The sequence below is a fragment of the Papaver somniferum genome, chromosome 11 (assembly GCF_003573695.1).
Source record: "Papaver somniferum cultivar HN1 chromosome 11, ASM357369v1, whole genome shotgun sequence".
Lineage (NCBI taxonomy): Eukaryota > Viridiplantae > Streptophyta > Magnoliopsida > Ranunculales > Papaveraceae > Papaver > Papaver somniferum.
The window spans coordinates 42,765,446-42,779,181 of NC_039368.1; the positions used below are offsets into that span (position 1 = coordinate 42,765,446).

General features: G+C 35.0%; 1 non-coding gene across 1 annotated transcript; it reads right to left on the reverse strand.

Annotated features, from left to right (window-relative positions):
• Nucleotides 1–3,583: 3,583 nt before the first annotated feature.
• LOC113325541 lies at nucleotides 3,584–3,744 on the reverse strand. The gene has a single exon (XR_003348044.1). It is a non-coding gene; the product is annotated as a U1 spliceosomal RNA (small nuclear RNA).
• Nucleotides 3,745–13,736: the final 9,992 nt, after the last annotated feature.

A 13,736-nucleotide genomic window follows, 5' to 3' on the forward strand; every position in this document is an offset into this window, starting at 1 on the left:
AATTCTCAATCAAGATGAAACTCTTCTGAAAATTCACGATATTGCTCGAACGCGCATCAGAAAATACGGAAACCCTCAGTATGGAAAAACGGATACCACGGCAACACGTGCACGCCTTCATGACCGACCAGGGTCATTCCTAGGGCTTTCACAAGGCCGGTCCCACACGTTTTCATAATTCTGACCTAATTTGCTCAATTGCTCATACTGGGCCCGAACTCTCTCCAACCAACTGGGGGATTCTCCAAATGACCAACAATTAGTCCCGTGACCACCAAGATCCGGTCACATGATCTCTTGGTCGGTCCTGATCTCTCATACCTAGGTTTTATCACCTAATGCTGAATCCAGCAATATTTCAATAAATAATGAATCCTGCATTTAATCATCGTTTTTTCACCAACTCTCAAACTGAGAACCCTGGTGCATGCTCACTCGAGCACTAGGCACCCATGGACGCTCATCGTTCCATGTGGTCGGTCCCTCCTCACTCATGACCAATTTTCAGCAATTCACCAATTGATGAAGGATTGATAAAATTAAGGTTTCGAACAAACGCTCCACGAATCACCATTCTGAGCAAGTTCAAACACAAAATAATGTTGATTCAGCAATCAACATCCAAATTAATAATATTCGGTAATTCACCAATATTTTTGATTAATATTTTATTGGGTCACGACACCAGTAAATAATTCGTCGAATTGAGCAATACTTGCTCAGTTGCTCGAATATTGATCCAACCATCAATGTTCAGTAATTCATCAGTAGTTTGTCGAATTGAGAAACACTTGCTCAATTGCACTTCAAATTATCAATATTCAGTATTTTTTTGAATTGAGCAACACTTGCTCAGTTGCACGCCAATTTTATCAAATTCGTCGAATTGAGCAATACTTGCTCAATTGCTCGACAAACTCTCAATATTCAGCAATTCGTCGAGTTTAGAAATACTTGTTCAATCGCTCTAGTCAGTAATTCATTGACATCTCAGAGAACTACATGTTCAATCCATGAATCACAGAGCATTCACCACTTATGCTCGATTCAACAAAACTAGATTCACAGTTTAAATCAGTCAACAACTAACTAACTAATACACGTCTGCCTAGCAGACTCCACGATTCGTGAAATATCAATCACGTCACAAATGGGGGGATATCACTTAGGGTTTTGGTCTGGCGGTCTACGACACGTGGATTCATCCACAACGAGAAATATGCTAAGTCGTGTAAACGGTTGAAGGAGTTAGCAAAGTAGTGGGTGCACGATCAGTCAAGTCTCCGCACGACATGGAACTGACTTTACCATGATCTCCCACTTTCCCACTCTTTCACTCAAGAAACCGTCACACTTACAGGGATCAGTGGTACATCATTCTTGCAATATAAATAAGTCTAAATCGAGGACAACATAGGAATGGAATATCATCAATCATCGATTATCATCATTATCCGTCAACAACTCGATATAAACTTATTCACAAAACTCAACTTCAGCAGTTCAACAATATTGCAGAAACCTTTAATACACCCACAATCCTTGATCATCACTGATCCGACACAACTCTCAGTTTCCCTCCTACAGATCAACCCATCTCCTTCTTTGCGACCGAATTGACTCTGGAACGACCATTGTCTTGGTTTAGGCCGGAGTCATACAGATTGGTTTCCCAAATCTAAGCACCCCCTTTGCAGCGGTGCATCTGTGTGAGGTTCAGCAGTTCGCTCGGTTGAGGAGTCTCGACATCACGCTCGACTCTCCACTTTCCTAGAAAACCAACAAACCGTTTTTCCCCATCTACACCAAGTAACCTTGGTGTATAACTACTTGAGTTTGAATTTATTATAAACCATCTAAGAACCAGGAAAACTTCATTCTTGTTGTTTCTGGTGGAGCCGTCTATCCGGAAGGAATGTACCCTAATTAGGCGAAATCTCTTACGATCGTTCATTTAAAGACTTTCGTGGATCAAGAAGATTTAAGAGTACCGTTGGTGGGAACTAGATAATTGCATTGTTATTTATTTTTAGATTATTTATTTGATTGACTAACAGTTGTTGAAACTTTGATTTCATCTAGTTAGTTTATTCTTGGGAATCTTCTCTTCCGATATAAGGTTCACTCAAACTAGATCAAAGTATTCATGGGATCTTTAGAACCATCTTCGGATCTAAAGACATCTTGCGACAATCCATCGTTAATAGACTTCGTTCTGTACGTGATTGATGACAAGAAGGTTTCAAGTGGTGTTTTGTAGGTTATTATAGACAAACGGAGATTTTGAAGACGGAAAAAAATTTCTTATTAGTTTTCGTATCTTGTGAATTGTGTGCGCAAACCTTGATCTTCTGGGAATTGAAGACGAAATTTTTTTTTTAATTAATTTTCGTATCTTATGAATTGTGTGCGCAAACCTTGATCAGCTGCGATCCAACTAGAATCATGTTTATCTTTGATAGTCTTGATTGATATTTGCGTAAGATAGGCACCACCTTAGAGTATCTCTTTGAGATCTATATTGATTGATTGCGAATTTAGAGTTTGATTATTTCAGTAATCAAAAGATATATTTATATAACCAGACAACAAAGTTTATTAGATTAGACAAAAGAGTCCTTGTCAATGACTCATAATATCTTATTACCAAGAATGAATAGAGTGATTACCAAACAGATTTATCCTTTACTATTTGGAATACAATCTAAATGTTTGGTGATTCACGTGCGTGGCTCTAGAATTCGAAGATACTAAGGAAACTAAGTAGCTGGGGTAGTCTACTTGGTTTCAACTATACGAAGTTGGTATTAGATTTTTTATGTCAGCTTAATTCTGAGAGTATTCAAAACTAGACTAGGTACCATGGTTTTTCTACATTTGTGATTTCCTCATTAACAAAAGTTTGTTGTGCCATTTACTTTATTATTACGCATTATAATTATTTTATTATAACTAAAGCAAATTGTACTTATACGTTAATCCGCAACACTTGATATTGATCCTATAGAGTTTCGGTTATTACCATAAATATTATCTGGTGATCACTTCGTTGTTTTATCATCTAGATCTTGAATGCATAGTCAATCACACAAGTAATCTTGTTGTTGTATTGTATTGATCTTCCATAGACGATCATACGAAGTGTGTACCGAAGTTGTTATATTGTCTCGACTCTTTCTATAGACGATCACACTTGGTAAAGGACTTATAGGTTGATAAATAAAAGATTGTGGTGTATTTGGGTAACCTTGTCTTTTCACAAAGTACTAGATAGAGTATGAAATAATTATTCGACAATAACAAAATTTAATCGACGATTTTTTTTCATTTGAAAACAATGGAATATAGAGAAAAAAGAAAGGAATCGATCATTATATTGATGATGAAGGAAAAAAAAAATAAGGTTTGGATCGAAAACCAAAAATGAAGTAGATTTAGTTATTATTAGGGAAGGGTACTTAGGTAACTTTATACACATTAGACACCCCATGGTCCATTATTATGGTTGGGAACAAAATTTATATATCCCAATTAATCTGGTTATACCTTTTTTTTGATAGGTAAGGAGAAAACTGTGGTTTTAACAGGGGCAGCGTGGACACACACCCCCTCTGGAACAAATTATGACGTAGACTCTCCCTCAGTGGGAGATCTTAGGTGAGCGCCATTTCAAAGTGCAATGGAAGTTACTAACCTAGGCCATGATCCTTCATGATCAAACATAGATCCCGTCCAGGTAAGTAATCTGGGTATACCCAAATCCGGCCAATAAAAAAAATTCGATTCCAACAATACCCTAAGTTCCATGAAAATCCCATTAGAAAAATGGTAAACATGGAAAACTATACCTTATTGCAGGCATCTTAATTATAGTTATTCTTGTTATCTTTGTTACAATTTCTCTTTCTTTGGTATTCTAGTTGTTTCTTTGTCTAGATATTTATAACGTGATTTTTCAAACTCCATTTTGTATTTGCATTTTTCAGCACTCTAGTAAACACGTGAACCGTCAGGTTCACGGTCTTGTTTATGTTTACATACTGATTGTGAGAAAAAGTGTTATAAGTTCTTCGTATAATTCCTGATTGAGATTCATTAAGTTGTAACTCTCTGAATTGTATTCGAGTTTAGTCCATATAGGTCGTCTAAGAGAAAGTTAGTGGTGTATTTTGGTACCCCCGCATTTTCAATTGGTATTAGAGCAAGTAAACAAGCGAAATACCTAATAAATCCATGTTTGAAGCAATCTAATTACATGGACGGGAGTGAAATCTTTGATAAACATTCCACTAGTTTAAAAGAAATTGTTTTTATGGAGTCTGTAAAAGAGTGAATTTCAAACTCTCATATAGATGAACACTCCGTTCCCATGAAACAATTGAATATTGATAAGCGTTATCCCTATTATCTTATTGATGAGTCTGACTCAGAAGTTTTACGGGAAGCAGCCAGAGAAAATACTGAAATTTTAAAACGTGTAGGATTTCAGTCTTCTAAGGTCAATCGGCTGAAACACAAAGCCAATAATATCATTGGTATAATTTATGAACGTGGTTCTAGAACAAGGACTCTTTAAAAACATGTCGAAGTGAAATTGAAAATTATTTCACTTAAGGTTAAACTTAAAGATAATGCCTTAGAGATCAGACGATTGTTGAGTAAGAACACTACTCCACGTTGCGATAGTGAATCTAAAAAAACTACCATGAACATAGCTTATGAAAATGGAAATGAGTTGGAAAAGTAATAACACCATTTTTTCATGATAAGAAAACAAAATTGCACTCAGAAACAGATAAACAAAGTACTAGTAATTTGTCAAGAGATGGTCAGTTAAATTTCCCCGAGCAAGATAAAACTGTGTCTCTAAGGAAGAAGAGTTCTTCATAAAACGAGTATGATAAAACTACCTATTCTGATTTCATTAAAACTCAAAAATGTGTTTCTATTGCAACACTAAAGGACATGTTGTAAACTGAGTTTGTAAAACTATCAGTTTGACCGTCTCCAAAACACCTTAGATTTAATTCTGAAGGGTGTGACTAATATTCAGATGTTTAAACCACTTGGGGTGCAAACACATTCAAGCAAATCTGCTTCTAGGAATGCCAGTTTTGCTTGATCCACGAATATTCGAACAAGTCAAAAAGGTAATATGAAAAATCGGTTAAAGAAGAACTTAGAAAATCCGTCACAAGTATGGGTTCATTAGAATATTCATACTCCTCCTGAGAAAATTGGTGTTTTCATCAATGAAATGATTGAACAAGCTAACATGAATTTGATCATTATAGGATATAAAGATCGTATTGATAAACTGTCATCGTCTTCTAGACAATCAACCTCGGGTAATGGTTCAAATCTTGTCTGTTTCCATGATTACAATAATTTCTATGATCACTTCTCTTTTACAAAAAGATTTTTCTCAGTAAAAGGAATAAGTAAAAACAAAGGTAAACGTCTGCATAATCCCTCTGGTGAGAGTTCAACTTACCCTTGTGCAAGCTAGTCACAAGTCTTGAAACCTTATCTATAAAAATCCTGCTGGATAAAGAATTGATGTGTAACAGGTGTACTATTTGTTTAAAATAGTGCTTTAAGTGATGAGCCATAATCTTTTTTATATTGCAACCTTTACGTATTTCTATGATTATCTCTATCAAACAAGAATGTTAAAATTTCTTATTGAGTCATCCTCCATAAAAGATAAGCATTCAATGATTTTCCTTTCATGAATATTAATACTCTTGTGCTCTAAACCCATTTGTTTATTGAGCTAAGAATATTTTTATATTCAACAAGGAATATATATATCATAGAAAAAGATAGAAAATCGAAGTACTGAAAAAATATTTTGTGCTCTCTAAAAATATATTCTTGATTACCTCTCTCTCAAAAAAAAGGGGGGGGGGATTCCCCGTTTAAAAACAGTTGAGGGACGTCGGTTTGCGTACCCTAGGTAATTACCTGTTTTTTTTTTGGGTTTCCATATAAAACCCTATTTTCAAGGAAAAGTCACGAACCGAACCTGTACCCATAGAATGCCTTTTACAAACTTGTTTATATACCTAGATTATGTTGAGAATTTCTCATCCAAGGAGTTCCTCAACCAAGCACGTCTTCTATTTCACGAACCTTTGAAAGCATGGAAGGAGCTATTAAATTTCCTGGTGGTATTGAAACAAGAGTAAAGAAGTGAACTATAGTTGATGACGACGTGGCTGAATCATCTGAAGATCTTCCTGGTGTGAATTATTATTTCTTTTATGATCATCATGATGTTGAGCAGGAAGATATGATATCTTCTAATGTTGTTTATGATTTTATTAAACAATTTTAGGAAGCAAAGCTGGAACTTTTTGAAACACTAAAAGGTCTAGATACATTAGGAACTAAGTTGAAAAAGGTTTCTGCTGACCTTATTCTCATGAAATCTCATGTTCATAATCTTCTCAATGAGGATATTTTCTCTGAAGAGTTCATGGATACAGTTGATGACAACTTCAAAGGTCTCAATACCAATGAAGAGTCTGGAAAAATCTAGCTTATTCTGTTTTCGTCTATATACTAGAAAACTTTCTGTGAGAATTTATTCTTGTGTTCAAGAAGGATAATTAGAGTTTAGTATAAAATGAGAATACACTAGCTATTTCCAAGGATTTTCATCTTGCATGTTTTAGATTTATTTATTTAAATTTTAGAGTTTTTGGAAGATGAACTTGCAGTATTCAATCATTATTGGTTTAACGTAGTGCAAAGTTTTATGAGATATATGTTTCCTTTAGTTTTTTTTGAATTGAAGTGATATCATCATATATGCTCAAAAGTTAAATCTATTAAGTTTTATGAACTAAAAATATATAAATGTTTGTGAGAAATTTTCACAGTATTGATCAGCTTGTGGTCACACTCTTGTGTAATTACTGCATCATTTTCTTATGTTGAGTCATATCGATTAGAATTATCTCATTGTTCGTAACAGGAGTCGAGATTAATCTATGTCGATGTTTAAGAAAAAATTCTTCTTTTTATTAAAGTAATGTCACTCATGTTGTTCTCTTGAGAATGACATCAAATGGGGAAGAGTTCTTTATTGAAATTGTGCTTAATTGTTATATCTTCGTGGGGAGAGTGGATGTGAAATTTACAGGGGATGCTTGTATATTAAATCTACTAGATGAGACGCTAAGTATTTTATACTCTGTGATATCATCTAAATTAAAGTTGATATATATTTCTTTAAGTCTTGAAGCATTTTTTGTTTGAATTCATTACGATCCCATAGTTTTTGTACCTTTGCCAATTTTATTGACAAAAAAGGGGAGAATTATTTAGTAGTTTCGCACTACATACATATGGTTTACGGATCACTAGTAAGGGGGAGTGAATCAACATCTATAGGTTTCACATATTATGCAAAAGATGTAAGTATTGATTAAGGGGGAGAAACATATCACAGTAGTATTACTTCTAAGTTGTGATACAATTAAACTTTGAAGAAGATAATTCTATGTTTCCGTATAACGACGATTGAGAATATTTGTTTTCAAAATTGTGATTACCACGGATCTTCAACAACAACGATGCGCAGTTGAACACGTTCAGAATCATTGAAACTTGTAGAAACAAAGAATTCAAGGAGTTGAAGAACCAAGGACATCAAACATGATGGATCCTGGAGTTTTATATATTTATTTTTTAATCCATATATATTGATAGCTTTTCACTAAAATTGACAAAGGGGGAGATTGTTAGAGCATTGCTCGGTCGAACTCACAAGTGTTGCTATCTCAATCTTGTTATCAAATTTAGTTGATCAAAACTATATCTTGATTTCTAGTCTACATTCAATCAAGTATCAGATTACGATAGAAGTGTGTAGTTGAGTACCAGATATTATTGCGTTTTACCTTTCGAACACGAAAATCAATCAAATCTTTTGGAGAACTTCATCAAAAAAAGGTAAGTGAAGTCTGAACCACCTATTACTCAAGTTTTCACCTTTTTATCTATGAGACAATGTCATGACTAAATTAGACATTACATGCATAATATAAATTTTGAGTCAAATTTATCTTGTTAATCGTTCTCGAAATATGCTAAGCTTAAGAACATTTGTTTATACTTGATGAATTTAGTTAAAAACAATTTATTATTTATGATCTAAATTATGATTCAATATTTAATCATCTTAAAATAGCTTGGAACAGTGATATGTGTCATTGATGTTATTCGGGAATGTTTCAAATCGATTCTTAGAGAAATATAGAACTACTGTAAATCTGGATATAGGACAGTATGCATACCAGTTCACATACTGGGAGAACTGTTATAAGTCCAAACATGTACCCAGTACACGTACCGGCGTAGCTATAGTTCGGAAACGACTTTTTGGTACGCATACCCGGTATCCATACCATAAAAAGTTTGTTGACTTGTGAACCATGAAGGTTTGCGTATCTAGTATGCAAACCAGAAAAGATCTGTTGATTTCCGAAAAGGTATGCATACCCAGTATGAAAACTAGAAAAGATCTGTCGATTCCTGAAATTGTTTTTTTCTTAAGGGTATACAAACCCCGTACACGTACCATGACAAAAATATTCACGAACAGGTGTACAGTACACGTACCGGGTATACGTACTTACCTGTCAAATTTATTTTCATATGCATCAAAATTATTTATATGAGATAATCGGCATTTAAACAACTCTCTAAAAACACTATCTAGACATGATTGATCACATTTGTGACTCAAGACTAAATTCTTAAAGTGTTATATGAAAATGGTTAAACTTATCGTTCAATTGGATAGTTTCGGCTAACCTTTCATGAACAAGTCATTGTACACGGTTCAGTTATGGTTTATCCTAACCAGGGTATATATTCTGTTATGTAGATATCAAGTCAAGTTTTTTTTATGTAAAAGTGATTATTTATTGCTTGATTCCAAAGATACCTTAGCTTAAATCCAAAGCAACCTTGATCTTGAAAGTCTATATAAGAAGAACCTCAAACAACTGGGATCTTTGAATCCCCGACAATATGCTTGTGTGTCCTAGTTGTAAAATAGATTCGTCATTTCCTTTAAACCTTTTTAAGTTTAGCGACTAAAAATACTTCACCTAGGGATTCGTGAATCCAGGTCCAACTATTTCTATCCTGATAGTTCGGGGATCCTGACCTTGCTTTGATTGTTGAGCCTTTAGATCCAATAGGCAAGATAGATAGAAATCACAAAGTTTATTCGTACCAGACTTTGTGATTCCATAAGTATCTACCTGTGAGGTGAATAATAATCTAAGCTGCTCTTCAGGAGTTATAAGACCGAATTCTGAGGTTTGATAGACTTTGTCTATTGCAATCGATTTCCTACCTCACCTTGATCTTTGATCATAACGAAAATCACATATAGGCTTATGTGTGGGAGGAATATTGGCTTAAAGTCTTCAATTGAGTTGAAGCAACTCTTAGGTTGTAAAGGACGCCAGCTAAGGGAATAAATTACGCGGAGTCTTGCGGGATTCAAGAGGCGTAAGTAGCGTGACTATAACCGAATCACTGTGATAGATTCGGTCTCAACTATATTCCAGTCCAAAGCATTGATAGTAGGCTAGTGTATGTAGCGGCTTAATACGGTTTGGTATTCAAATCTAGACTAGGTCCCGAGGTTTTTCTGTATTTGCGGTTTCCTCGTTAACAAAATTTCTGGTGTCTGTGTTATTTCTTTTCCGCATTATATTGTTTATCTTTATAATTAAAATATTACAGGTTGTGTGTAAAATTAGTCCAAGTAGATAAGTTCATCGCAATAGTTGGATTCGATTTGATTGATCTTTAGAATCGTCCAAGTACTCTCACGGAATAATCAAGTTCACGGACTTGTTTCTGTTTACATATTTATTGTGAGACAAAAAGATATGAGTTCTTCATATAATTCCTGATTGAGAGTCATTAACTTGTAACTATAACTCTCGGAATTGTATCTGAGTTTAGTCCATACAGGTTGCTTAAGAAAAATTTGGTGGTGTATTTTGGTACTCCGGCATTTCCAACTTCAATCCAAGCGAAGTGGATCCCAAAATTCAACAATAACATTGGTCTCACACTTTGCTACCCTGTATAATCATACGACGATATCATCGACCGTCCAACCTGATCTTGGCACCATGAAAAACTGAATATCCTCCCACCACTCGCAGTTCAAATAATCGTCAAACTTCACCTTTTACAAGATAACCAGCCAAATGAAATAATATGGCCTTTCACCACATCAAGAAAATACACAACCGCTTTTGGATATAATTGCCTCACTGACACCTCAGACCAATTGCAACACCGTCCCCCCTCCCCCACCCCACCCTCAAACTTCCTCCGGACATTACCCTCTACACTAAAAGTGCATCTTTTCTAGTGGAACCCACTAAACGAGGAGCTACCAACTCTTCACATATTAAACGCATTCACCTTACCCACTCAAACTTATGTCTTGTATACAATTCTGATCCTGAAACTACCGCGCACATCCTTCTACATTGTCAGGTGGATAAAGATTCTTAGTGAAACCGAAGGGGTTACCAAATACACCCAACCTTTTCATTCGGCGACTTGTATAAACAAAATTTAATACAATTGCAAGTATACCAACTTAATGTTAATTGAGAATATGTTAAAAAGTTAATATCTCAACCTCTGCTCAATCAGTATATATGTAGATACAAGGTCCGTGAACCTTATTGTTAACCAACTACTTGGACGATCTTAAAAATCAATATCCAAGATCAATCTAGTCATATCCAAATAATTCAATCAGAATTTTTCCAAGTGATTAAACTTGTTATCTATCTTTCAAGATACGAATTCCACAAGAAACTAGTCTAGTAATCGATTATAACTATGCGGATATATCTACTTAGATTGAATACGTACAAACATGTGTAAATCTAATTATAAAGATAAAATATATAATGCGGATAAGGAAAAACACAAGACACCGGAAATTTTGTTAACGAGGAAACCGCAATAGCAGACCCCAGGAACCTTGTCTAGATTGAACACCACACTGTATTAAGACGTTACAACACTAGCCTACTATCAGGATTTAGACTGGAATATAGTTGAGACCTATTCCAGCCTCCAATCGAATCAGTTACAGTCACGCTCCTTACATCTATTGAACCTTGCGAGGTTCTATGCACTTGATTCCCTTAACTGACGTCCTTTACAGCCTAAAAGTTGTTCCAGACGAAGTGAAGACTTTTGATACCAATCTTTCTCTAAAAATAAGCCTATTTGATTTCCGTTTAAATCAAAGATCAAGGTATGAGAATCTGTTTATAATAGACAAGCTAGCAAACCTCATAAATATGAAACTTTCGACTCCCGAAGAATAGCCTAGATTCTTAACCACCTCTCAAGAACAATCTTCGAAAGATCAACTAAGATCATTCTTTAGATATATATATCTTTAGGAATCAAAAATTCTGAGACGAAGAGAACTTTCCGATTTCTATTTATCTTTCCTGAAAGAGAATACGAAAACCTCGATAATAGAAAAACAAGATCATGATTCACGAAATATCAAGGCAAAGATAGTCAGACCTAGATTTATGAATCCCAAAGCGAAGTCTTTTAGTCGTAGACCTAAAGGGTCAATAAATAACGACTCTAAAGTCAACTAGGACACAAAGTGCTAGGGATTGATTTTCCAAGTTGACAGAGATACTCTACTTATATTTTTCAAAGACCATGGTTAGCTTAGAATTCAAGCTAAGATAACTTGAGAATCAAGTAAAAAAAATTAGGTCTTGAAAATACATTAGAAGACAATACACATAGGTTCGCTTACGGAACCGTGTATAATGACTGTTCGGTTTGGCGAGTTATCCATAGAACGAAAAGTTATTTGATGTTCATCTAAACACATAAGAAATTAATAATGATACAAACACATATGTGTTTAATTGATCAATGGAGTATTAGAATTGTTTAAGAGAGCTATAGCAATACTAAACATATTAAAATAGTAAGTTTTTAAGCATCTGCTAAACATTGTCGGGACAGTTGGTACAATGGTTTGCCAACCGTAGGGCTTATTTATGAGTCAGGATGCTACGGTTCATGAACCGAGTTTTCAAACCCTGCTAAACTACCGAACTCAATTGGCCACGGATCGTGAACCGGGTTCGCCAATTGTTAGCCTATTTCTCTCACTTGTAAAATTTAGTTCACCACGGTTCGCCTACAGGGTTCTGAATTGTTACCAACTAAAATTGCGGTTTTCAAACTGGTTCGCCAACCTTCATGTATTTATATATCTCAGATATCTATGGTTTGCAAACTGGTTCTCCAACCTACCATGAGTAGAAATTTCTGTAAATTCATATTTCTCTCTTATGATGTTTGAAACATTCCCAAGTAATATAATCATTTGCATGGGCAATTTCACTTAATCCACAAATTAATTCATAAAACTAATATTGTTAAGGACCTTTGAACAAATAATCGCTAAATCATATTTCGAGATTTTTCACAAGACAAGCTTGAACCGAAACATTATCTTTGCGAATCTACTGTAAGTCATACGACATAGTCTCAATATATAGAATGATGGTATAGTGAGTAAAATAGAATATTTCAGTCTTCACACACATGATATATAAGTTCTACAAATATCTTTGTCGAACTTCAATCTTTAAGGGTGATCTATGATACTCAACTGCAATTCTAACCTATACAAAACTTGATTTAGTAGACTTGAAATCAAGATATACTTTTGATCACCTAACATTGACAACAAGCTTGAGATAATAAAACTTGTGGGTTCAACCGAACAACGCTCAAACGCTTGGAACCTCCTACTTCTACATATACCCACCCACCAAAGACTACCCACCTCTATAAATCCTCAAAAAACTATAACCTAACTCCATCAAACAAAAACCCATGATGAAGTTACGAAAACTTTCTGCTTTCTTCTCTGGTCTCTATGGTTAGCCAGGAACGATGTTGCATATAACCACAAGCAACCAAATCTGAGATGCATAATGCAAATGGCTACCAAACTTCAGCAAGAATATACATGGGCTCAACACAACCTCCCATTGATCCTAACTGGAATGCAACGGTCTACAAACCATGCATGCAGGTCCTCAAATTCAACTGCAATCTTACAGGGATGGATCAAACATCTCTTGGATTGGAAAATCAACACAGATGGGGAAGCATGAGGATCCCAAGATTAACAAGAGCAAGAATAATATGCAGGAACGACAAATCTATCATAATTTTAGCGATTTCCGAACCTCTGGGGTATGACGACCACCCTCATAGCAAAAACTATTGGGTCATGCTTATTGCATCAAATACGACAACAGAACAAAGATGACCCAAGGTGCGATTCAAATGGACTCGGAAAATCTCCTGAGATTTCTAACCTCAAACACCGGACCACCTTGGTACTTAATCAATATGATCAACGAAATCAAACTTAGGTTAAGCCAAATTCCGGATCACACCATGAATCACAACTACATAGAAGAAAATCAAACAACAGTCGACTTAGCAAATTGAGCAGCGGACAACAGAGAAAATCTACCAACAATCCAGGATCATAAAGTACTCTGAAAGTATTAGTCCTATTGTAATGGCAGACTCTATTGATACAACATACCCTGGATATTTCATTCTCAATCTTAATAAATATAACATGCTTAAAAAATAAAAAAAGGGTTCTC